General features: G+C 40.7%; 2 long non-coding RNA genes across 3 annotated transcripts; both read left to right on the forward strand.

The window, feature by feature from the left end:
• The first annotated feature begins 2675 nt into the window (after positions 1-2675).
• Positions 2676-5201, forward strand: LOC147316807 (uncharacterized). Of its 2 annotated transcripts, none has more exons than XR_015131651.1 (4): positions 2676-2842; positions 4211-4330; positions 4615-4673; positions 4853-5201. It is a non-coding gene; the product is annotated as an uncharacterized LOC147316807 (long non-coding RNA). The 2 variants fall into 2 exon arrangements; XR_015131650.1 differs by lacking the exon at positions 2676-2842 and adding an exon at positions 3736-3811.
• A 6934-nt stretch (positions 5202-12135) lies between these two features.
• Positions 12136-14500, forward strand: LOC147316808 (uncharacterized). The gene is made up of 2 exons (XR_015131739.1): positions 12136-12802; positions 14175-14500. It is a non-coding gene; the product is annotated as an uncharacterized LOC147316808 (long non-coding RNA).
• Positions 14501-15510: the final 1010 nt, after the last annotated feature.

Here is a 15510-nt window from a genome sequence, read left to right on the forward strand (position 1 = left end):
TAATCTCTCTCTCACTCACACACACAAGACAAGGGGAGAGAGAAAGAAGAAATGACAAATGTGAGATCATCGCACGCACACACACACACACACACACACAAGCACACAAACAGACACACACAGGGGATAGAGATAGAGGAAACGGCAAATGTGAGATCAAGCTAAGCAGGTTGAATCAAAAGTGACTGGACATATTTACGTTTGATCAACGGTCTCCAAAATGTGAGTGAAGTTGGCCCCCCCACCTTCTTCAAATCCAACAAAAGTGGTATCAAACGTTTGTGCTACGTTTGTGCTGCAAAAATTTTCGTTTGTGCTGCTATCATTTTAAAGATATTAATAAAAATTTCTAGAGGTCATCAGAGGTCAACCAGCCCCCTCATATTAATGGAATCAAACAAAATTGGTGTCAATCAGTTGTGCTATGTTTGTGCTGGTTTGTGCTCCTAAAATTGTTGTTTGTGCCGCTATCATTTTAAAAATATTAATAAAACAACGTCTTGATGCGTGCTTAATCATCCGGGTAAGTAAATTCCAAAAGGTTGATTCTGTTCATCCGGACACTTTCAGTGGGAGAAACGTTTCGTCACTCATCCAAGTGACTTCTTCAGTCTCAGCTGACTGCAGTTTTCCCCAATCTTATAAACAGTACATTTGACCTTTACATTTTCATTAATGTCTTTGAAAACAGAAGCAGCACAAACGACAACTTTAGCAGCACAAACCAGCACAAACATAGCACAACTGATTGACACCAATTTTGTTTGATTCCATTAATATGAGGGGGCTGGTTGACCTCTGATGACCTCTAGAAATTTTTATTAATATCTTTAAAATGATAGCAGCACAAACGAAAATTTTTGCAGCACAAACGCAGCACAAACGTTTGATACCACTTTTGTTGGATTTGAAGAGTGAGTGAAGTTGGCCCCCCCGCTCACGTCTCCAAGACATTTAAATGGATGTGCTGCAGGGATTGTCATAACATAACCTGATTAACATGTTATCTGCTGACTGTTAGGGGTCGACAAGCAAAACGAGCTCCTGGTACAAAATGCCTTACTGTTTCCCATTACCACAAATGATGCAAAGGTTGCTCTCCACAAATGTGGGCATAGTGTGCTATGAGTGCGACATAAAACTGTAGAGATAGAGCTTATGTGAGATGTTTGTGTGATGCTATAACAGAGCCGCAACAAATTTTTTGAAGTGATCAGCAATAGCTGTGAAGCTATTCATTACTGAGTTCATGTTTGGAACTTTGATTTCTGTTTATTTTTCTGTTTGTTTTCAATAAATTGGATGCTCAAAAAATGCTTTTGTCCAATTTCTGCTTGTTGCATGTTGAAGCTCTACTTGGAACCTTGTTAAGATCCAACCATGCAAAATATGACTTTTTTATTTTTTTGTTGCAATTTTTCAAGAGGTCTTAAACTTTTGATCGGGACTGTATCTCTATTCAGACCAGCTTGATTGTGACATCACAGAACAGAACCTCCCTGCAGTCTGTTGTTTTTATTGTGTGTGTTTTTTTTTTAAATCTGCCATTGCTTTAGATATTTCAACCTTTTTGAAAATTATTTTCTTTTGCAGTTAGGATCCTTATTTGCTTTAAATCCATCACAGTACAGCAAACGAACCTTTTTAAACACAACCGAGTATTTTCCTGCAGCCTTTAAGTAACACAGTCTACCTAAGTTTGATTTGTAGCACGTTTCACACTATGTAAAAAACATAATGTTACCTGTACAGACCCAGTATGTGATTTAAAAACACGAGGACTTACACGTGATCTTTAAATGAGGAGTCCTTACCTTTAAATGTAACGTCTCTTCTTCCTCTCCTGTCTTGTCTTTCTAAACCTTCTTCTTGTCTCAGCTTGATTTCTTGTTTCTTCGTGTCAAACACCGCAGCCGGCGATTTGGCTACCAACGCACTGTGCTACACACTACACACAGTTTGTGTGTGCTGACATTTGTTGAGCTGATAGAAACGCTGCATTTGAAATTATCTGCCAATTAAAAAAAAAAAAAAGTCACTCCCTTTATGCGTCTTCCTCTTCGGATAGGTAGATCCCAACGTACCGAAGCCGCAACTTAGGGACACATGCCGTTTTTCCGGTCTTGTGGCAAAAAGAAAAAGAAAAAAAGAAGAAAAAACCCCAAGTGTCCCACTCTTAACTCCTGACCTTTTCAAATGTCCACAAAGTCCGCATTGACTCTACAACTTCCTTTATCTTCGTTCCCATGGTAACGAAGGGATACACATATTTATAAAGGAGAATGCGCTTCTATCTGATTCTATCTGAAAAACCGTTGAGAAGTGCTGTGGTTTTTAGCCCCACTTATTTGCGCTCTTCCTCTCCTTCATCGGGTGCAGCTTCACCTAGGGATGGATGGACACACACACACACACCCACTGCTCCACCCCTCCCCTGATGCTGCTCAGCCACAAACCACACCCCGCCACAGGCACGTGCAGAGGGGGGGCTAGAGGGGCTTGAGCACCCGCCCCTTTCCTGATGGGTGCCCAAAGTGCCCTTTTGTTGAGGCAACTTTTTAAAAAAAAATTATTATTTTTTTATGTGTGTGTGTGTGCGTGCGGAGTCTTGTCTGTGCCCATCAACAATAATATTTAACTATTAATCACAGTTTTGCTAAATAAAAGGATCTGGCTTGCATCAGTCACATGATCACATTTAACCAATGATCGCCCTTGACGGCAGAACGCGCTGGTTACGAGCCGGGAACGAGCTCACAAAGAGCACGCGCATTTGTTGCGGTCCGGAGCTGTAGGAGAAACACAAGTTAACTCAGAGACACAGACTGATGCGACAAACCCAGTAAGTAGGTGCACAGCGTGCACTGTAGTGTATAGCACCCAGGAGTATTAGCTTATTACGTACACGTTGGTAAGTTGTCTTGTGGCAACTGACGAACTGAAACAAACGAGCGTGCTGTGTGTGCAACAGCGCGACAAACATTACCTGTCCTTTTATTAACTGCACAAGCAGTGCTGGTCACAGCTGCTGGCTACCTGTGTAAGGCTGTCATGGATCTGTAGCTCTGTCACCGTTTTAGGGAACATATTTAGTTTTAAAGTAAGTTTCCGGGCTTTTCCTGCCTTTCTGGAGGGATTATATTTCACTAAAAAACGATCTAATATGCATGTCCACATAATAATTATTATAATTATAATAAAAATGCCTGAATAGCACAAGTGATTAATGCCATCAAGCTAATGCTAAAGAAGCAGCAGACAATGACAGGTCAACATAAAATAACTAAATCTTAAGGAATGAGTAATAACATAATGTATGATTAACTATATTTCACATTTATGAATGAATTACATTTTTCAGGTTTATTATCATTATGATTCAGACATAATGCAGCTGTAAAGATCACATTTAGTAGCAAATTTCTCATCAATAGAACCCAACACTAATTATATTTGATTTGGAGAGAATTAGAGAGATAGAGAATTATAAAAAGGGAATTAAAAAACACAGCATGGTACATTATTACAAATAAGGCACTCCCACATCAAAAGTAAAACTTGGAAGCTTTGTGTCTCTGTCATTATTTCTTCTGCCATACAGCTACACCGCTGGAGCATGGTACACAGAAGTCGCTTTAAAAAAATACATTTAGTATAGCTCTTCAGGCATAGAAAACATAACTTTACCTTACATCGAGGACAAACAACAAATTTACAATTCCACTTGCTGTACTCAACCAGGAGGTGAGACAGGGACGGATAGAAGGACATCCGTGGACTTCCTCCAATGAACCAAAGGTTATCTGGGCAGGTTTGTAGTGTTTTTAGTGATTTTCACAGCAGTCTTTCCAAGGCCGTGGACTCTCCCATTCCCTCAAACACTGCAAGCAGAATTCAAACGGCTGTCCATTTACTGCTGTGCACACTTTACAGAGGACATTCAAATCTGATCCATTCTCTCTTATCACAATGGATCTGCATTCGGGACACTACAGGGAGACCTCCCTTATGGGGATGCTGCTGACATATTATAAATTGTTATATCTATATTTAGCCTAATGGTAAGGAGAAATATTACTTTTTTCCACCGTCGAGATCCTTTGAGATCAAAGTGGATCAACAGCTTCACCAAATGAAGCACTATAAAAACTGCACAGGAAAAATATCCCTAACTTCACCTGTGATCACACGGTAGTTTTCTGTTGCAAAGGGAACAAAGAGAAAGACTTCACTGAGTGAAAAAGGATGAAGATACAAGCTGGTGATGATCCAGTGCACCTGGTCTCAGGACGTGAAGAAAAAGCCTGATCACCTTCTCCACAAAAACAAGGTGAGCTTAATGTTATGATTGATTTTAGCTTTTCAAGTTATGTATGTTACTTTCATAATAGTCACAGATTATATTGCAAACGCAGTGATTGCTGTTATGTGTATGATGACCAAAACTCTCTAAAAAACTGTTATTTCTTGCTGGCTTTCAATGGAAGATTATACCCATCCATTCAATTGAATTTGTTTTGAAGTCTTTTTCTGCTTTGATTGAGCTTGAAAGTCAAAAACACCACCAACAAAAAACTTTTAAAACTGCTTTTTGTTTCCTTTTTTCCTTTGAAGAAATCCTGAGCAGGAGGAACCAAACAGCTAAGAGCATCTTGACCACAGTGGGGGAAAAGGTGTGCACTGAGGATGATTTTGAAATATTAACTTTGTTGTCACTGCTAAGGAGTTTTGGACACAGGAGTGTGTTTAAAATGTGTGCATCTTCAGTGGTGTTCAGGGAACCTGACATAATAGTTTTTGACATGTTTAAATATTTTGTGAGGTTCATCTCTGTCCTCTGTTGTGTGTGTAGGATATCTTATGGCTGAAGTCCGGCTGACTGTCGCTGGGAAGCTATTGGTGAACGACTCTGCATCTCTATCTGAATATGGGCTCAAGCCCTCGTGCGTGGTGCAGATGGTGGTGAAGGTCCACAGAGGCTGACAGAGACCAGCAATATGATACATCCAAAGGACAAAATGCATCATCTTTGCTAACTGGCACTGAACTGTGTCGTCTTTGATCTTTGGTTTTCTTCTACACTTAAACATACAGCTCAATGAAGCATTAAATGTAAGCGACTGTATAACTTACTTGTTATAATAGTCTTACAGAGTAGGCCTTGAGATGGAGAGGATAGATGCAGCTTCAGTAAAAGACATTTTCAGGGAAAGAACATTTTCCAATTCCTCTTTGGAAATTTGAATATTGTGAAAAATGACTTGAAAAAACATGTTTTTAATAAGGCTTGGAGCTAAATGTGGAAAAATGTTGCTACTAATTCCAGCATCATTCAGTTTACAAACGGCGTCCCATTGAATAACTGGAATCCCCCCTCCCCCATTTTCACATAATGTGAAGCCATCCAGTGGGATGGTTCACATTTTTGAAACTCCTGATATTGCATGAAATCCCTTTATGCACACTTTGACTACAAGGGGTAGCCGACAAGCATTAAAAAAGGATAATGTTTTTAAAAATGGGAAGAGCAACCAAATTATAACATAACATTAAAGTGAGCATGTGCTACACACCTCCTGCATGAATCAATAAATTCAGATATATTTAATCAGTGATGCAAAATCTTACAAAACATACTTTGGTTTTGTCGAGTGGACTCTTGCTGCCTTTAGCAGAGAGTGCTAATTCTGGGACTGGTGGATGCTTACAGCACACAGTATATGAAGAAAACTATAAAGATGTTTACATACAGCCTATAAACATGGAGTGATGGTACTACAACCACAAATTTGTTTCACAGCTGAAATTAATCAGATAAAAATAAAAACTGCATTATTTTTTAATGCTGTGCCACTGGTATTCTATTTGTACTTGTCTAGATTTATACTCCTCTACACCTCTTTAGATGCTGTATTGCTTTAAAACATTGATGTGAAGATACCAGTGCCCATTCTGCTGGTTAAAAAAATAAGAAGGTAATCTTTAAATACACCAAATGTTCAGGTACATCCTGAAGGGTGCAATATTCCACACAGGCAGGAGGGGTCACTGTTTGAAAACAGTTGCAGGTCAGCTAAAGTACATACAATGGCATAACACTGCAAACCAGGGATACTGGTTAAATGACCATAGGGAGATTTTAAATGGAAAAAACTAACAAAAGATCAAAATACATATGTACATATTACTCACAAATCATATCAAGTTTGAACTCTTTTTTTTTTAGGGAACAGAAGTCAAATTAACCATGGGTTCAATCTGGTTACAAAAAGCTTTCTTCACATTAATAAATACATTACTCATACGTCACCTGCATGTGGGTAAATCCTAGAGTCATACAGGAAGCAGCGGAGCCAGCTTCCTAGGCCTATACTGATATGTGTGTGAGCACATGGCTCCTGACAGTTATTTTGTATCCGTAATCATAATGCAACAATCAAAAAGAGAGGTGTTTGGATAAACTGTTATTTATTTTCAGGCTGTTTTTTCAAGATCCAGTGCATTTAACAGTGCATTGAAACATTTGATGCTGTGACGCAAAATTACCTAAACACCAATGAAAGGGTAATCAGAAACTTACAAAGTAGCCAGTAATCCTGGTGATGACTCGTGTGAACTTAAATCTTCTAGAAAAATATATGTGACCCTATGACTTGTCATAGGATGCCAATTTAGCCTGCAGCCTGAAAATAGAGCATAAAATGTAAATCATGGATGGAAGGTTACATCGGACACCAAAAAGCATGTATTCATGCACCGCAGACGAGCTTTTCTACACTTCACCCAGACAAGCTGTATTTAAAACCACTAATGTCAGAACCAGTCATAACGTACTGCATGTAATGTGCCTAACACAGATCATCTCCTGTCTTTTGCCATGTGTGTGAAAGGGCCACAATGTCTAGCGTTCATGACAGAAAATGGCATCACACCAATCTTATATTTACCAAATTACATTCAATCTATAATTTTGAGAAGGTTCATGACATGTAGGTAAAATATTTTCCTCTACAAAACTCTAAATGTCCTTTGGCATCTTTGCTTTTTTTAAAAAATTAGCATACATCTTTAAATTAAATCAAAAGTAAGAAATATATGAAACTGATGTTAACGAGGCAGCTAGTGACTAGCTGAATAAAAAAAGTGCTGATGAGTCTTTGCGGTCACATGAGGCTCAGCTGAAGGAGATGGTGAGGAAAAGGTAACGGAAGGAGAGATGATGCAGAAAGGCACAGAGTAGGTTTCCTCCATTGTGTCTTCACTCCTGCAGTTTGAACTGGAAAGAACTGGTGCTCCATTTGGTTGTGTCACAGTCAAGCATGGTGCGCTCTGTGAAGATCACATTCCCTTCTGCATCTATCAGGATAATTGTATTGGTTCTGAATGGATAACAATACAGAGAAGAAAACAATTGTAAATTTAATATCTAATAAGTATGACAGTGGTTATGAAAAGTCACTTTTCAGACACTGTTTGCCGCTGCCCTGCTAAATGATGTTTTGATAGCTTTGGAAAGGACTAACCCTCTGACCTTTTGGCTACAAGAGAGTGTCTGTACCCAATAATCCAGTGTTTCATTGCTGTGGAGGATTGATTACACTGGGGATTTTTTGTGTGTGCCAAGAGTTCACTGTTCTGTGATATTGCTGTCTAGCACAGTAGTGTAGGTGGAGTTTGGGTGCCCCCTCGAATCCAAGAAATATATTATTATTTGAGGTCTGTCAATTCAAAGCTGCTTTTTACCTGTCCATTTGGAGACAGTAAAAACTAATATTCTTAAAATTCTATTCCTAAAATTAAAATCACAATTCAATTTCAAGTTAATAATATACAATCTTTTGATTTGACTAAAGCAGAACAATATTTAAAGAAATTTAAAAGGCCTTCTGGGTTTTGTTTGTTTGTTTGTTTGTTTTTTTGCTGTATTATGCTTTTAAAAACATCAAAATCCACAGTCAGATTACAACAAAAACAAACAAGAAGCACTCTGAGAGCGCAAATTGTATTCAATTCAATTCAATTTTATTTATATAGCGCCAAATCTGCTGCGACCGGTTGGGCTGAGAGAAGGAAGACAGGATAAAAGATTGTATTTTATCTCTATTAATATTCATTGCAGATGCAGATATGGAAAGCTGGAGTCTGTGTCGGGATCGCCAAGTAGCTGTTCCTGGTTCTTGGTTCTCCGGCTGTTGTACCTGTGTAGTTGGTGCACTGTCCCACAACATCACTCATGCTCAAGATTTACACAGGGCCAGATACCTACATTCAAGCTACCTTCTCGTAACAGCACAGTGATACAGAATTTTAGGATTTGTTTTAATAATGCACAAAAGTATTACAACTTAACTCTTAAAAATGTTAATCAAGAAACTGGGTTTTATGACGTGCAGCATGTCATAGCACGTAAAGCACGTGCAGTGCTTTAATTTGCTTCTCTTGCTATCTATGCATTTTTTCTGATACCTTCACAGGTGTTGAATAAACAAATGTTTGACCCTCACACAGAGCAGCTGTGCACGTCAAATAATGAGAAGTGCCACAACTTTCAATGTGTTAATGCATCAACTTCACTTGCAGCACAGGTGGTGGACTTTAAAGAAGGGTAACAAGATTGAATTGTGCAACAATGCTGATGAAGTGAAGAAGCTTCTCGGATGAGAGGTGAAACGTCTTCAAGCAACTTAAAGAAGTCCAGATGCTTTTCTTTACAAGCTCCTTTGACTACGATGACCTGAATGACTGAGAACCTTCACAGACAACAATGCTGATTCTGTAGTTTATTGTATGACACCGTTATGTTTCCTTTACATGAACTGTGGGCAGTAGTAGCACTGATGTTGGTCGCTATGGTATTTGTAACTGTGGGTGTTCCTGTAGGGCTACGCGTGAGAATTCACAAATGTGCTGTTGCAACTTCCTCAAAAGCTGCAGTTGCTGCAGCCTCTGAGAAATGCTCACAGATTGATAGGTATGTTATGGAGCCTCGCAAGGCACATTGAAGAAAAAAAATTTGAACATGTATTTTGCGAGATGAAGATAGTGCTCAGTGGAAGGGGAAACACTTGTGGCTAGGTGTACTTTGATCTGGTGGTCTTTGTTGCATTCATTAACAACCAGCTGCAGTACTCTGTACAGCTTTACAGGTATTGATGGAAGCATGATAAATGCAAAGAAAAAAACTCTCAAGATCTTGCAAAACATTTGTGGGATCTTGCAAAAGTAAGTTTTGACAGAATTTGTTCTGTTTAGTGTGGTGCACAATAGCAATTTTCTAAGATCACACTTTAGCAATAAATTGACTTTGTGAAGTCCTTTATCATTCTTATTGTCATGGGCATATCCTATTATCTTTTTTCTATACATTAGATTTTATTTGTTGTCCCGTATACCAATTTGTCATTCTTTGTGAAATGCAGATGCATAAAACAGTTCTATGCAAAACATGCATGCTACTTTCATGCTGCACATTCTACAACAAACACTTATTTTGTGTGCATTTGTCTCTTTCAAACAGGTGCCGGTCCTCACCTCTGCAGTGCTGCCGTCTCCTGTAGCGCTGCATGGTTCTAAGCTAAGTTTCCTTTCCTTTTTCTGTTCTCTTAGATTTGTCCTCAGGTTTGAAGTGTCTGTGTTGTGCAGCTGGTCTGGTCTGTCTCTAGACAGTTCAGGCTGCACCCACTAGTTAAATGGTGGAGGCTCACAGCGACATACTCAACACACAAGTTTCTGAACTCTGCATGAGGGTTTCTCCGACGAAGTGAGGGCCGTGAGGCACAGCTCCCCGTCCCCCGGTGACCCTGCTAGGTCCACCTTCTTAGGGAAACCCTCTGCAGAGGAGCTGACAGAGCCAGGAACTTGTGAGTTGTGTGTGTCCACTCAGGCATCATTCATGCTTGTTCTGTAGGCAGTTCCTGTCAGAAGGAGGAGGCGCAGCAGGAGCATCGGGGGGCGGAAGACGGTGCCTCAGTGCCTCTCTCCTTCTGACATTGTTAAAGAAAACACAACAAATTTATAATTATTTATAACATAAACGAGGGAGCGCTGTTTACAGATACTGAGAAGTATAAAATCTGAATCCTTTCTCTCGTTTGCTCTGAGGCGCGGGGGGGAAATATCGACAAGTCGATCAACATCATCTACAGATACATTCGACATCTCGAAAAATGTAAATTGCCACTTGATTCGTCCATTTGGTTGAAAAACCCGACCGTGAACAAGGAGCGAATATCACACCGGAAACTAAGCGCTATGCGCCGGAAGTAGCATATGCTAAGGCGCACACAGGTCTAAGTTGTAGGTCTAAGTTCCCCATAATGCACTGGGTGTTTCTTCTTCACTCAACATGTGTTAGTAGACCTCTCTGCATTCAGCCCGTCTGCCCCTCATCTATCGATGGATGTTTGTTAGAGGCTTTGGTTCCCACTGTCGCTCACAGACGGTCACCTAATGTTTCCCTGTGTAACTGCAGGGTCTTTGCCTTATAACATAGAAGTAGCTTGAGGTAACTGTTGTTATGATTTGATGCTGTGTGTGTGTAATAAAGCTCCCTTACTGACAGTGGGTCACCACAGCTTGTAGCTCCATGTATTTGATGTGGCACGTTTGCCCTCGCTGACACAACCCTAAAGGGATTTGTGTGTATGAATAAAGTTTATTGTTCATACAGTTCATTGCCGTATGTCTATGAAAGGCTGAATGAGGGTTGTAGCTCCCTCAGCAGCTGTGGAGCGATGGCTCGTGGTCACCTGATTCAGCCCTGGAGATGTGGTTGGTTAGACACGCTGCTTTAGTTGGACACTACAAACCACACTCACCTGTTTACACAAACACATACACACCTTTTGTGTTACAACCACCTTGTTACACTCAAACACCAGATGATGCATCTGAGCCAACTAAGGATTCACTGAGACTGAAGCTCGAGATCATAAGAATTTGAGGCTCAGCTGATACAGTATCATAGGACAATCCAACCATTGTATGTCAAGAGACTATAGGCAGTAAAAGCTCCATCTGGAGGAGGAACGACGTGGTTCAGAGCGTTGCCTCCTGCAGCTGGTGACATGTTCAGATTTCAGCTCTGTCGGTTAGAAAGTCTGTTTTTGTTTTTCATCTGTGTGTTGCTCTTTCATCCTTTTGTTCTTCCTCTTTCTTGCATCAAGCTGGCTGACTTCACCACTGATGAGGTAACCATGAGCAGTAAGCCTCGTGTCGCTCACAGTTACATTTAACATAGTGCGATAAACACACTCAGTCTTTATAAGGTACATCCTCTAAAGGTTCACATAACAGACAAACAGGATAATAAAAATAATCTGGTTCTCTGCAGCGTCCTCAGATGAACAACACACAACATTATTAGACGTCTCAGTATTTGTTACACTGAACACAAATATAAACACAACACTTTTGTTTCCATGAGCTGAACCGGATCCTGACTGGTTTTGCGACATGTGTCATTGTGCTACACATGTACGGCATATTTCAGAGTGGCCTTTTATTGTGGGCAGTCTCAGACACACCTGTGCAATATTCATGCTGTCTAATCAGCACCTTGACATGCCACACCTCACAGGTGTGGCATGTTAGACTACTTTTAATTAACTGCTTCAGCCCACTTACAATGAAAATGTAACAAAAAATCTTGTTCCTGACCTGTGCAGTATGTTAACACTATTGGAAGTAAAAATAACTCTAATTTTGAAAACACAACTTTCTTTCTTTCTTTTTTTTTTAATAAAGCTCTGACTTGTATTATGAGTCTGTGGTCTGGGAGAGAGTCTGTAACTCTGTCTGCAAAATACAGGATATAATGACCAATGTTGGGCAATTAATTATATAGTTACTTCTTCAAAAAAGTAACCGAGTTATGCAAACAAAGTTTTTTGCAGCTGTTTACCTAAAAATGTAGCCAAGGCGTTTTTTAATTAAACATTTCAAACTATTTACAGAACAATCAGCTGTTCTGCATCAAATCTGATGCCACACAAATTATTTGTGCCACTCCAAAAAATAATTTGTGTCCACTATGAGATGAAGGAGAACAACAGCCTGATACCTGCAGGACAACAGCAGATGTATCACTGCTGTAACACCTGTAACATTCAGCAGTCGCCTCATTGTTCTGACACACACAACAAAACTGCTGACTACGCTACACACTCACTACATAAGATTTGCGCTAAACGTCGCAAATCTCTCACATCTCCAAGCACCGCCGTCACTCCTAAAACTTCCTCCCGTTTCTAACCCTTGCCATATAATTTTTGATTGGTCCACATGGTACATTTTTCCACCAATAGGAAAGGGTGGTGGGGTGTTGTTTTTGCTCACAGGCTTTCGAGCGTTTTCCTTATAAAACGGCGTTTTCACCGTTTCTTCCCGCAGTAAATATAAACAACGACAGTATTCAGGAAGAAAACCAAACATTGCAGATATTTTTATCATAACTCTGGTTGTACGCGGCCGATCAACACAATTTAAAAACTGGTATAAAGTCCACACTTTTCCCGTCAGTTGTTCCGTCGGTCCTGCTCACATCTCCAATGGTTGTACACGTTGTCATTAACGTGGCTTCACTCCACATCAGCCGCTTTGCTAAAACACCGGTGTCGGCGCATAAGGACGCGTCAGAGCCTGACAGCGACGTTGATTAGCTGCGTATATACGAATGTGAATCGCGTGATTGGCTGGACTACGGGATAAGGTGGCCTCGTTCTAATCCTATACGGGAGCAGCCAGTCACTGACTAACACTGCAAAACAGGATTGTTAAAGTTTTCATTTTAATTTCAATTCAGGTGAATTTTTTTTTATTTATTTATTTATTTTTGTGCGCGCAACGCAGATTTTCTGTGCAGAGACCGTGCCAGCAGTGCGCAATTGTGTACGCGCGCAGCTTAGAGGGAACATTGCTTGCGAGTGTCGGGTCTTTTGTGTTTGTAGAAAATGTTTCATATCTCTGAGTTCAGCTCATGGAAAACAGGAGCAAAAGCAAAAGTGTTGCGTTTATATTTTTGTTCAGTGTAAATGATAAAACATCAGGTTTGACCCAGAATACAGTTTGGTCCACATGGTGGCGCTGTGAAAAGTGCGCACTGTACTGGTGGCACCAGTGTCCCCAGCCCACAGACCAGTGCTGCCACTAATCGAGTTTCATTAGCAGCATCTAAATGCTGTTTAAAGGTGGACTTCATCTGTCACACAGGAGCAGTTTGGCTTCGCTTTGCTTAAATAATGACCTGGTGTATTTCTGTATACACACCTGCTAAGGATCAGGTGACTTTTATAATAAAAGGTTAATACGTGAAACCTTAAAAATAAAAAGAGCTGTTTTTAGCAGTATTTAGGCTGCAGTCTGTGTATTATGTCCATGATATTCTACATTACAGTAAAAACAGTAATTATATAAAGAACAGATGGATCAGGATCCTGTCTGTGTCTTTACTATGATCTCAGCTGATAATGAGGCTTGAAAGAGACATGTTTGAACTTTTGCATTGATCAGACAAATAAGCCTGCATGTTTGCATGAGCTTTACCTTTAACTGTAAAACATGAAGCCTTTATTATTAAAAAAACAAAACCCTTTTGGTGTCATACAGGTAAGAAAGCAGCGAAGCGTTTTTCTCTCTAACAGACCTTTCATCTGTTTTCTCTGCCGTTGCTCTGATGGGACCTGCAGGGTGTTTTTGGTGACGTGGAGGTTTGCACAGTTGCTGCCTGTGGTGTGTGTAGAAATGTTCATGTTCTAGTCCCACTGTGAAGCACATAGACGTGTCCTGACTTCCTGTCTGTCCCACACTCTGTTGTCTCTGTTTGTTGCTGCCAACAGTACAAGTCATCTTTGCAGATTTTACTGAATTAACAAAAACATTTTTACTGAAAGACTTATTCAGTAAACACGTTTGTTACACTGAGACTGAAAAAGAGATCCCTGTTTACGCTCATAGAAAACGAGCCTCTGTTTTACTTTATTGAAATCATTTCTAATCACAGACAGGATCAGCAGCGTGCAGCTGCAGTGAGGTGTTAGTAGAGGAGCTGTGTTTGTGAGCTGTAGTCTGGATCAGGTCTCTGTGGGAGACTCGGGTTACAGTACTTCTGAATATCACACAGCACATTTCTTCAGAATCGGTTGCTGTTTGCTAACATTTGACCTTTGCCCTTTTAGGCTGCCCTTCTGGCGCCCGTCGATGAGGACTTGGGATCTGACAAGAAGCAAACTGGGGGAAGCAGCAGAGTACCAGACTTCCCTCCTCCAGCAGGCCGGGAGATCTTGTTGCGCACCTGTGTGCCGCGACCAGCAGCGTACTCCAAGGCGCTGCCTCAGCGGCTCTTCTGTGTCCTGATGAGGGAGGAGTTTAGGTTGGCCGGAGCCTTTTCCACAGACACGTCCTTCTTTTAAGTCCTGTGAACAATTCACACCTGGGATAAAGATAAGTGAAGGACACAGGATGGAGACTTTCACATAAAACAATAAAGCTGAATTGAACTAAAGTGAATAATTTGAAAATGACTCAGTGTTTTATCAGCGACACGTTACCGCAGCCTTTTAAGATCACTGAACCTGTTACTTCAAAAAACAACATGTAATGTTGAAGGGGACAAAGAGTTAGTTCATGTTTGACACTGATGTTAATCAAAACTTCCAAGATCCAGGTTGAATAAAACAGCATTAGGTGTGTGATTTCACTCTGCTCCACACACCTGCGTGCTCCAATCAGAGACACCAGAGGAACAGGTGATGAATGTGATGGGGAAGCATACGCAGGTGTGACATACAGAGCCGTGGGAATTACAGGACATTATTACTGTTGATATATTCTCAGCGATCAGCTGTTAGTGAAGAGCATGAAAACCTTACTGCACGTCGGTCAGCTCAACTTAGCTCGCTGGATAATTTACTTGTCAGCTTGAAAACATTTAACTTTAACAAAATGTTCACCAACACGGGTCAGTGTAGGTCACTGAGTCATCCTGCACACTAGCCCTGCCCCGCCCACCTGTGTTTATACACCTCTGCAGCCCCTCCTCCTTCAGCCGGGACATTTGTTCTAGCCTTCATTCATAAACTCGGCTTTCTAACATGCAGCTAAAGTTCAGTCTGCATGCTCGACCCACATACTCCTGGTAGCTGAAGTGAAATACTGCTGTGCGTAAGGGTCGGGCGGGTGACCACGTCACCTGGTCATGGGGTAAATGCTGCGGCCAGGTTCAACTCTGACCTGAGGCCCTTTATTTCTCCCTCCCTGCTTTGCTGTCTGGTCTTCATTGTGCTATTAAATACAGACAAAAAAGTTTGTTCTCCTCCTTCCATCACCACCTTTGTTGCATGTAGAAAAGTGTCATATAGAACCAGTCGTTACTTTAATGGTCTGAACTAAACGGTCGGGTGGCGCCAACAGCGACTAAGAATTTTCTGGGCCAACAGGATTTGTGTTTCAGTCCCTGATAAACTGACCCATCCTCTAAAAAACAAAACCCAAATACTATATTTACAAGATAAA

Source organism: Aulonocara sp. 'chitande type north' Nkhata Bay, linkage group LG12, assembly GCF_057382095.1.
Source record: "Aulonocara sp. 'chitande type north' Nkhata Bay isolate Kocher_YH1m ecotype deep benthic linkage group LG12, A_spYH_male_GT1.1, whole genome shotgun sequence".
NCBI lineage: Eukaryota > Metazoa > Chordata > Actinopteri > Cichliformes > Cichlidae > Aulonocara > Aulonocara sp. 'chitande type north' Nkhata Bay.